The 10,427-nt window shown below is 55.5% G+C and overlaps 1 long non-coding RNA gene across 2 annotated transcripts; it reads right to left on the reverse strand.

The window, feature by feature from the left end:
- Positions 1-2,021: 2,021 nt before the first annotated feature.
- On the reverse strand, positions 2,022-7,570 carry LOC122464602. Of its 2 annotated transcripts, none has more exons than XR_006288793.1 (4): positions 7,154-7,570; positions 6,076-6,199; positions 5,498-5,658; positions 2,022-2,150 (listed from the first exon to the last, which is right to left on the reverse strand). It is a non-coding gene; the product is annotated as an uncharacterized LOC122464602 (long non-coding RNA). The 2 variants fall into 2 exon arrangements; XR_006288794.1 differs by having other exon boundaries at positions 5,498-5,647; positions 7,154-7,566.
- Between the last annotated feature and the right edge of the window lie 2,857 nt (positions 7,571-10,427).

The raw sequence follows: 10,427 nt of genomic DNA on the forward strand, positions 1-10,427 counted from the left end.
AAAGTCACACAGAGCAGTTGGAGGTTAGCCTGGGTATCAGAACTGCAGCGTTTAGCCCTTGGGGTCTCAAGGTGCTGCAGCTGTTGCCACCCTACATGGTGAATCCTCCAACCCATCACAAATAGCACTTCCACGTTCTGCAAGCTGGTCTCACTGGCTGACTATCTAGGAGACCAGAAACCCTTTGTTAGTGCAGCATTGAAGAGATTCTCCTGCTCTGTTTGCATAGTTCCCAGAGGGTCACAGTGAAACACGACTGGGCAGCCTCTAGGATTCTCTCCTCTTCTCAGTCTCTTGGCACCCACTAGCAATAGTCTCTGACAGTGGCATTGCAGAGGCGGGTCCGGCACACGGTCCCTTCTATGGCTTCCTGAAAGGGAGGACGTTTGCTCTTGCCATTTAAGGCCTGGCTGTCAGAGTCAGGGCTCCTGGGTTCTCTGGCTTTGGAAGTGGGTGTGGTCTAGTGGTTGGAGCTGGACTGGTATCAGGACCGTGCTTCAGTCCTGCCTCGCTCAGTGGCGTTGTGGGTGACTTTGCAGTCAGTTGCTTTCCATCCCTGTGCCCCAGCTAACAGAGATAATACTGACCCCCCTCAGAGGGGCTGGCAGGGGTCACTATCATAATGACTCAACTTGGACTGAGTTGTACTGGATGCCCAGGGTGTCTGTATGTGGGCATGGTTTTACTCACCTAGCATTACAGGCTGTTTAGCCCGATCCTAGCCATGCGTGGTGCATCTGCTCCTGGCCCTCTCTGGCACACAGCTCCATCACACACAACCAAGGACATGGCCCACCGAGGACAATCTATCAGCTCCCATCTGGTGTTCAGCTCCAGGATGGATGGTGAGCCCTAGTCAGACCATAGAAAGACAGGGTGGTGTCCTCCAGTGGAAACTGTTGGAGCTTAAGCCTCTGCCCCCACCTACACCCCTAAGCAAAGGATTTCAAAACTGGTCCCTGATCCCAGGTCAAGAAAGTAGCTCGGCTGAGGCCAGGGTGGGTAAAATTACTGCCGGGACTGATCGTAAGAGAAGAGGAGATTTCTCCTCCACTCTAGGGAGATTCCCATAGGAAAAGCAGCTGGGGTGGGGGCGATACAAGCACTACCCCTCAGCCCTGGAATAGCAGGCAACTAGGACTCTGGGAGCCAAGGGATTGGTGTGTCTTGCTAGAGGGAGCAGAGCTGGAGAGCAGAAAAGGGCATTGGAGAAATTGTACAAACGTCAGTGTCACGGCCAGGTCAGGGGCAGCCAGACCTAGTGGTCAGAGCCAGAGTCCACACTCACAAGACAGGAGTCGAGAGTCAGCTGGGTCAGGATACTGGAAGGTCCGAAATAAAAGACAATATTGCAATCAGAACGACAAATCGGATGCCACGAGTCACACCGAGTCCGGATGCCAGGAAATCAAGCCGGGGGAGCGGGAGCAGGAACAGGTAGCACCCGGTCCAGAAGAGGGAGGAGCTCGGGTGTTCAGACAGCTTCCTGTCCATGCTGCTGGCTTAAGGAGGACCCATGAGCCAATTAGCTGGTCTGGGACTCCACCAATAGGCCTCAGGGCTGGAGCCTCAAAGTGGGGCTGGAGGTAAATAGTTGTCAGCAGGCTTCCAGGTGGAGGGCTGGAGTATGGCTGCTCCCGTGAACCCTGCAGACCCGGGCTGAAGACCCATGGGTCACGAAAGTTAGTGATCTCTCCCCTCTCAAACCTCCTGCAGGAAACACTCTCCAGGATCCTGGACACATCCTCTGAGAATAAAATAAGGATATCATGATGACAAATAGGTCTCTGTACCAGGGCTGTTGCAAATGCCCCAAGATGACACACAGGTCTCTGTACCAGGGCTGTTGCAAATGCCCCAAGATGACACACAGGTCTCTGTACCAGGGCTGTTGCAAATGCCCCAAGATGACACACAGGTCTCTGTACCAGGGCTGTGATCGAAGAATAGGGAAAGCCCCCTCTTTTTCGCAAATGCCCCAAGTGCCCAGAAGAGTGAATGGTCCTTACCGCCAGGAGATACATGGGATCTTCCATCTAAGCCTCAATGAGACCCATGTTGCTTGGTTTGATAGGATGAAATCACTGTCCCCACTGCTCCCTGAGCTGGGCTGGCTGCAGGATATATCTGTGTGAGAGGTTGGGACAGAGCTGGAAGACAGATGTGACAATCAGGGTCCAGGCACCCCAGGGGAAGAACAGAGGGTCTGAAACAAAAAGACTAAGCAATTAAATCAACTGATTCAATAGAGAATTATCGTACCATCCAGGGACATCAAGTAAGGTCTGTTAGGAATGCTGAGAACACACTGGTCAAGCATATCCTTGTGTGACGTAGGTCCAGGTGGGGTATAATGAGTTGTGTATGTGTGCTGGAAATAGCTTCTTAAAATATGTTTTGCGATCAGACTTGATAAACAAGTTTGGCTTAGAGACAAGAATGTGGATTTATCTGTCTGGGTCAAGCTTTGTAAACCATAGGCAATGAAAGTAAATGGACATCGAAGGTAAACAAAACAACCAAGATAACACACGGCAACTTGGGGAGCACACCCGGGGGACCAAGTGTGCACCCTAGGAAGCTTTTCTGACTCTGCCACTACAGACAATGGACTTTGGGTAATAGAAGGGGAGTAAAAGACATTTGAGTTCTCCATCACGTAGGGAAGAGAGGGAACAGCATCCAGGGGGCTGGAGATGCTGGTAATTTGATGTTAGTCTGGAAACTGCTAAGGCAAAGATTGTGACTTGCTAATATTCAGTTTTAATCACTACAAAGCATGTTTTGTTTTGTTTGTAACCAAACTTGTCTCTTTCTCTTGCTTAGTATCACTTAAATCTGTTTTGTTACTACACTTCCCAAACCACTTCAATGCTGTGTGTTCAAGTGAAGTGTGAGTCTCCAGCCTACCTAACAGGCTGAGGTATGCCCTGTCCCTCTGGAGGCAGAAAACCTAATAATGTCTGTGAGTGTCCAGTAAGTTCATCTCTAATCCCCCCTTCCAGCCCCACAGCTTCCTCCTCATCCCAGCCTCAGCAGCCCCTCCCATCTCCCTATTCTCCCCACCACTCTCCAATACCAGGCTGTTTCCATAATGGCAGCAGGCTTACACCAGAGTTCACACACCTCTAGGTCCTGGCCAGGCCTGGTGTCACAGCTTTCTTGCTGGGCTAGCACCCCCGCCGATAGTCACTCTGGCAGTTTTTTGGCTGGGAACTCAGCGCTCCAGCCAGGTGACTGTCCTTTCGTCCGTTCCTTCCTGGGTCGCACTCATCCCAAAGTAAAAGTCCAAAAATGTCTTTAACAGAAACAAGACTTTTCGTCCTCTTGGGGGCTCTTCCTCAGCCTGACTTTAGCTCGGCCTGCCCTTGCTGACCTTGGTAGCTCTTTCTATGACCTTGTACGTCCCCTTCCTTGGGGACGGTGGGAGAACCCAGTCCTGCCCTGGACTCTAGGTTCTGGCCCAAGGCCCTGTACTGAACAGCTAGGTCTGCTCCATTACTTTTCCTGCGGATTTCCCTGGTTTACCCTCAGGTGGGGCTCACTTGGTAATCCATCTGGCCTAGTTCCAGGTTTTGTAGCCCACAGGCCAAGCCACCCTGTTATATACCCTCTTCCTTAAAATCTGGCCCAAACCAGGGGCAAGTTCTACTCTTGTCCAAGGTTTATCCCTCGCCATCTTCTCACTGTCACCAGCTGTGTGCTTGGACAGCCTGGGCCCTCGGCGTCTCCAGCTCCCCTGCCAGCTCGCTCACCAGAATGAAGAGGCAATCCTTCTCTTCTGCAATATCCCAGTGCTCTTCCTGCAGCCACTCATTCTCATTAACAGCTGCCTGCACAGCCTGTTCTGAAGCCATTAGCTTCTCCTGTAGCCTTTTTGCTACTGCCACTGCATCCCCCCCAAACCTTTTCTGTCAGGGTCTGAGGACCCACCATGGACTGCTCCACCCTTGTGTTTGTCCCTACTTCAGTCTGCTTCATCCATATGCCAACCATTTCATCCTTCACCTCCCTGCAGCACCCGACAGGGTGTGTTGGTTGAGAATCTGTAGGGTCCACAGCCATCACTGCTACCTCCACTTTGCCTGCCTCCTGTGGGTTTGTGCCAGAGGACACCTTCTCCTTTCTTTCTACCTTCTTGGGGCCCTGGCCCCTCCTTTTGCCACTCCGCAATTTCCTAAGCAGGCCGTGCCTTTTGATATGGCCAGCTTCTCTGTACCCAAAACAAAGAACTCTTGTCCCCATCTTGGCATTAGGCCACGCTGGTACACTTTCTCATGCCCTGCTCTCCTGAGCTAACCTTCTCACCACAGCCCAGGCATGCTCTCTGTGTCTGCTCTTTTTGTCCAGGCACGGAATCACAGCCCTCTCGCTGGGCTAACATCCCCCATTCATGGTTGCTCCAGCACCATGGAAGTTTCTCTGCCTAGTAACTCAGCCTCCGGCCCGGTCACCACCTTTAGTCCACCCTTCTGGGGCCCAGCTTGTCTCACACTAAAAGTCCAAAGAGGTCTTCCCACAGAAAGAAGTCCCTCTGCCATCACTGGGGCTCTTGCTCAGCCTGCAGCCCCCTTGCTGGGCTTGATAACCCTCTCTGGGTGTGTGTACGCCCCCTTCTTTGGGGCCAGTAGGGGAACCCCGTCCCACCCTGACACTGGCAGCAGCCCAGGGCCCTGTGCCCAACAGCTAGATCTGCTCCTTTCTCTTTGCTGCAGTTTTCCCTGGGCACTTCCTACCTCTCTTCTCAAGTTCCCCTCTAGGCTTTTCTTGCTGCTCTGAACTTCCTACCTCGTTCTCATTCCTGTTGATACCCCAGCTGGGCTGGATCACCACTGAAGTCTGGCTCTTTAGGAGGAGGTACATGGTGCCTCTCAGTTCGGGCTCATTCTGTAATCAGCGTGGCTAAGCCCCAGGCTGTGCAGCCCAGGGGAAAGCACCCTGTTACAGGCCTGCTCTGCCCACTACTTCTGTTACTGGGCGGTAGTCCTTGCTCCCCATTTCAGATCTGGTTTCCAGCGGCGCTGAGTACACACGGGCCCCATTGCCTGGAACTGGAGTTTGCTTGTTCTGGTGACTCTGACAGTCAGGCCATTCATCATTCAGAGGCTGACAAGTGTGGTGAGGGGGCTGGAGAAACCGCACCGCTGAGCAGAAGGAGGTCAAAGAGTTGGGATTCTGGGAGCTGATGGGTTCGTTTGCCCTGCTGCGGGAAGTGGAGCTGGAGACTGGAGATGCCATGTCAACGAGACTACCCGATGCTCTCTTCATGCCCGAGGGGCTGGAGCCTCCTGCCGGAAACACTCTCAGGAGTCCAGGTTCGAGGACTTCTCTGGGGAGCCCCTTCCTAGGAACAAAACTAGGGTGGTACGATGATGGAGATGTCTCTGTCCCAGAGCTGGGAGCCAGGGACGGGGGAAGCTCCCAGCCAGACTATGCACTGGGGATCCTATTTCTCCCCCAAGAGACCCACATACCTCAAGGAGTAAATGCCTCTTACCTCCAGGAGGGAGCGGGGTCTTCAATCTCAGCCTCTTTGGGAGCCAGCATGGCTTGCTTTGATGGGACGAGGTGACCTGTCCCCACTGCTCCCTGAGGTGGCTCAGCTGCAGGATGTGCCCATCTGGGAGGCTGTGCCAGATCCCAGGGCCTGGAAGACAGCTGGGAAGGAGACTCCTATTCATTTCACACCCAGAGACCCCATAGAAGGGCCAAGGGGAGAATAAACGGCAGAGGGGAAGCTAGCCCTGAGCCTCTGTCCCACCCCCACCTCCTCAAAAGTGGAGCTTTCCAAGCTTCAGTGGGGCTAGGGACTGTGGCCCTGACACAACAGCCCTTCTGCACCATATGGGGCAGGGAGAGCTCTGCCTGGGGGCAGGGGGAATGGGATGGGGGTAGACCAAGGAAAGGGAGGAGGGGAATGGGTGTGAGGGAAAGAGCTCCTGCCCCAGATGAAGGAATTTGGGAGGAAGAGGGAAGGACCCTGCTCCACAGAGAGGGGAGAGAGTTTCTGTAAGTGCCAGGGGGCTCCATTTCCCCTTCCACCAGCTCCCCATGTACAGTGAGCCAGAGCAGTACCTGCAGCAGGGAGCGGGAGTTGCTGGTGGCCTCAGAGGCACAGTCCCTGCAGTGCCTCAGGCCCCTGGCGCAAGTGCCAGATGATGCGGAGCTGGCGCATCACATTGGCCGTGACGTCCTCCTGCTGCAAGGGAACGAGACTCAGACGCCCCCGAGGAACCAGGGCACCTGGAACCAGCAGCATTTCCACCCCGCACCTGCCCAGCTCTGAGGGATGGATTCACCCTCCTGACCCCCAGAATGGAGTCCTGTTGTCCTTTCTAGTGAACTCTGGTGCCAACCCCCTCCTTGTAGGGTCAGCTCCTGCCACCTCCCCCTCAGTGCCCCTGACAGCTGTTCCACCTCCAATCCACAGCTCAAGTTCTCAGAACCCTCTCCTCCACCCCCACCTGGGTAGGGAAGGGAGGGGGCTGTAGTGGGAGGGGCAGGAGGGATTCTGGCTGCAGTGAAGTGGGGTGGGGGGCAGTTGGGAACTTTCCCCAAGTCACCCCAGTGACTAATGCTGAAGCCGCAGGATGGTGAATGGGACAGATCAGCAGCCCCTGCTCACTTAATCCTCCTGTTCTCTCTAGAGCGGGTCCAGCCCTGCCAGCAACAGGACAAGCTTCCCCCGCCCATGTGCCTCAGCCCTGCCTGGTCAGTCGCCATCACCCCTCAGTCCTTGGCCTCCCAGGCTGCCAGTGATGGGAGCAACTCTGGGTGGTGGCTCGGGTGACACAGACACTAGGCCACGGGGAACTGGGTGCTGCCCTGTGGGACAGGAGAGGCTCGCAGAGGGCACTTAGGGGACTCTGCTGCCCTTCCCAAGAGCGACAGCACCGTGTCCTAAGAACATAAGTCCATGATGAGGTAACGCTTGTCATTAATTAGCCTTGCTAAAGAGCTGGGTTGGACCTGCTCCGGGGACAAGCTGGCTCCCTCCTGCTCATGGAGGGGAATTCATCTCCCTTCCCAGTAGCACCTGCTCTGACTCTCATTCCCCACCAGGCTCCTTGCTGCCAGGCCAGTGAATGGCCATAGGATGGGAATGAGGCCCCGGGCCCCACCCCAATCTCTTGAGTCTAATGCAGCTGCTTACCTTGTCCCCCACCAACTGCTGGGCTTCCCCCAGGAGGGAGTAGGTGAGGAGCAGCCCAGCCTGGCAGACACGCAGTAGGGGGTTGCGGATGGCCAGCAGTGCCGTCCGGAGGAAGGCTCTTCTCTGCCCCTCCGAGAAGAACTTTCTGAAGACCTCAAACCAACAGGACATGAGGCATTAGCAGATTGCCCAGAACCAGGCTCCAAATCACGGGGCTAGAACGGTATCTCCGTCTAGTGGCCCCAGGAGGCAGCCACTGCAGGGGACCCAGCCACCCCCACTCCCTGAGCTGTCTCATGCCCTGGCAGAGTGTCCTTACCTCCCCCACCTTGGCTGTGTTCCTGTAGCCCAGGAGCCTGCTGTCCTGGTGCCAGTCCCAGCACCACAAGTCTTCAGCCTCATGGATGGTCGGCCCTGGGAAAGAGAGACACACGCACATTTGTCATTCTGGTTGCAGTGCTTGTGTCCTTCCAATCCCATTGGTGGCTGCACAGTGGGCAGAGTCCTCGCTGCGTGCCTGGCCCAACAGAATTGCAGGGGGTGGTGTAGAACTCAGAGAGAGACTCATCCTCTCGCTGGGGTCAGTCTGAGAGAAATTGGCTGGGGTCCCAGTCTCACTCTTCTATCGGGTGCCATTTCCCGGCTGAGTTCCTTACCCCTCTGGTGCAGCAGCAGCTGGTAGAGCCAGTAAACCCCCTACCTGGCCTGCCGGCTGATGTCGTTGGCTGCGTCACCGATGAACACAGCCAGCTGTGCCACATGGTGACCCATCCTGGGGAATTCTGCTGAGTTCTAATGGAAGGAAGAGGGAGAGGGGACTCCATCAGCATTTTCCTGTCAGCTCCCAGTCCCCCCGGGCCAGGACTCTCCTTCCCCATAGCCCCTCAGCAGGAGATGCTAGAGTATAGGAGCTAGAGCTAGACCCTTAATTTTCTCTGCCCACAAGGGAGCCTGGAGCACAGAGATGTGGGCAGGGCCCTCCATGAGGATTTGCTTCCCCAGCTGCTCCAGGATGACAGGAAGGCATGAACCTGGAGCATGGTCCCCTTCAAAGCCCAGAGTCACCACTTAACCAGGACAAGAAGAACTTGAGTCAAGCCCAGCTCATTCCCTGCTCTGACTCTGCCTCCCCAAGAGGAACACTCCTAACCCCCAGCCCCTGCAGCAGCAGATCCTACAGCCCCTCGGTGCCAGCCCACCCAGGCCTGGAGTCAGGAAGCTGGGGTCAGAGGCTACTTATGTCAAACTCAGGGAGGGTGATGGTGAATCTGAGCAGGGCCGTGCTGCTCCTAATGGCTCTCTCTTGCAGCACCCTGGACACAATCCAGTAGTTAATGTGCTGTGGGGGAAGGAGGCAGGTCAGGATGAATGGGCAGGGGCATGTGTTGTGCTAATGAGCCCCTCCCCATCCCCAGGGGGCTGAGACATTGTGTGTGGGGTGGAATATCTGATTCACTGATCGCAGAGCTTTAGAAGGGGATTGTTGCCCCCAGGACGATGCTTGCATCCTGCAGGTCACAGCTTGTTATTGTCTCTCTAGATTGGGACAATGCTCAGTGTCGGGGCTGGTCCCATCCTCCCTGAACTCCTGATTCCTGAACAGCTCACCAGGAAGGAGACAGACCTCTCACCCCTCCCTGGCTCTCAAGTCCTTGGTTGGGTGAAGGGACTGAGTGTGAGCACAATCCCCGCAGGAATCTCAGGGCCCGTTGGAGAGAAGGGCTGATTCTCTGGGGTCCTCCTGTTTCTCTAGAAAGGAGCCTGTGAGTCTTCTCTGAGGTCCATCTCCTGGAGCTCACAGGAGGGCAGGGATGCAAGTAAGGGGGTACAGTCCGGTATGGAGTACCGGTAAAGCCGCAGCAGCGCTTTAACGTCGCTGCCCCTTTTGTGCCCCCGCCAGGTCCCTACCAGCAGGGTTGCCAATGGGAGGGCCCAAAAGGGGCATCGACGACCCGGCTGGGGGGGCGAAAAAGGGCAGCGATGTTAAAAAGCTGCTGCGGCAGCGCTTTAATATCGCTGCCCCTTTTGCCCCCCCGCCGCTGATGGTCGGCAGGCAAAAGAAGTAGCTGCCCCGGGGCCATGATTTAAAAGGGCCTGGGGCTCCGGCTGCCTCTGCCGCTACGCGGCTGCGCCGGCCGGAGCCATGGGCCCTTTAAATCACTGCTGGAGCCACGGGCCAGGGAGCACAGACGGATTGGCTGGGGGATGCTGACCCCCCCAGCCCCACCCCTTCTGCCTGAGGCCTCGCCCCTTTCGGGGGGGCCAGAGTGGCCCCGTGATAAAATCTGCATTTTACTTTCACCCGTGCAGGAGGGGTTCAGACTCTCACTCCCCAGGCCAGCCAGGGGCCCTGTGGTTAGTGCTCAACAGAACCAGGCAGAGCTCTGGCTTGAAATCCCAGCTCCTTCCTCTGGCCTTCTCGAAGGAAGGGTCTGAAACTGCATTGCACTGCCTGCCCTGACCAACGACAGCCCACTGGGGGCCCAGCTAGGAGGACAGACTGGAAAATGGATCTAAGTGTAACCCTTCTGCCTGTCAGAGTTGGCAGCAACAAGGGCCGTGTTCAGTATCTAGGGGTTCCATTCCAATAACACAATGCAAAACTGGCTAGAGCCCCCACCCAGTGACCTGGGACAAATATATACCACCCCGCTGGGCACCTCCAAGAGGCAATACTTCCCCTCTCCCAAGCACATAGTCTGAGTGTAACAAAAAGCCTTTTAATAACAGAGAGAAACAATGTGGCATTATGTTGGGGAAACACCACGAATAGGATTCATAACACAACCCATGAGCAAAAAACCCACCCCAAGCAAATTGGGGCATGTCCTTTCCCTTTAGTTCTTGAGTCCAGCAACCCAATATCACCCAAAGTTCCAAAAGTCCAACGACCCAAAAGTCTCTGTCCCTGGTCAGGGCAGCCCCAGAGTTCAAAATTTTATCTGCAGAGTTTTACCTCCCAACCTGGGTGGAGGGGGTTAAAGGGCACCTTACGTGGTCCAAAGCTGATGGCCCCACCTCTCCATGGGGCTCCGCTCTGCCAGCCACCACATGGGCTGCTCTAGGCATACAACAAACTGCTCTGCTCCACCAGCCGCTCCGCTCGCTGTCCCGCAAACTACTCTGCTCCACCAGCCGCTCTGCTCGCCGTCCCGCAAACTGCTCCACCATATATCTTCAGGCTCCCCCACTACTTAACACAACACTCAGTGATTTCAGCTCTTAGTAAGTTTAGCTCATTTGTGATTTCAGCTTGTAGTAGGGGAGCCTCAGT

Source organism: Chelonia mydas, chromosome 2 (genome assembly GCF_015237465.2).
Source record: "Chelonia mydas isolate rCheMyd1 chromosome 2, rCheMyd1.pri.v2, whole genome shotgun sequence".
Lineage (NCBI taxonomy): Eukaryota > Metazoa > Chordata > Testudines > Cheloniidae > Chelonia > Chelonia mydas.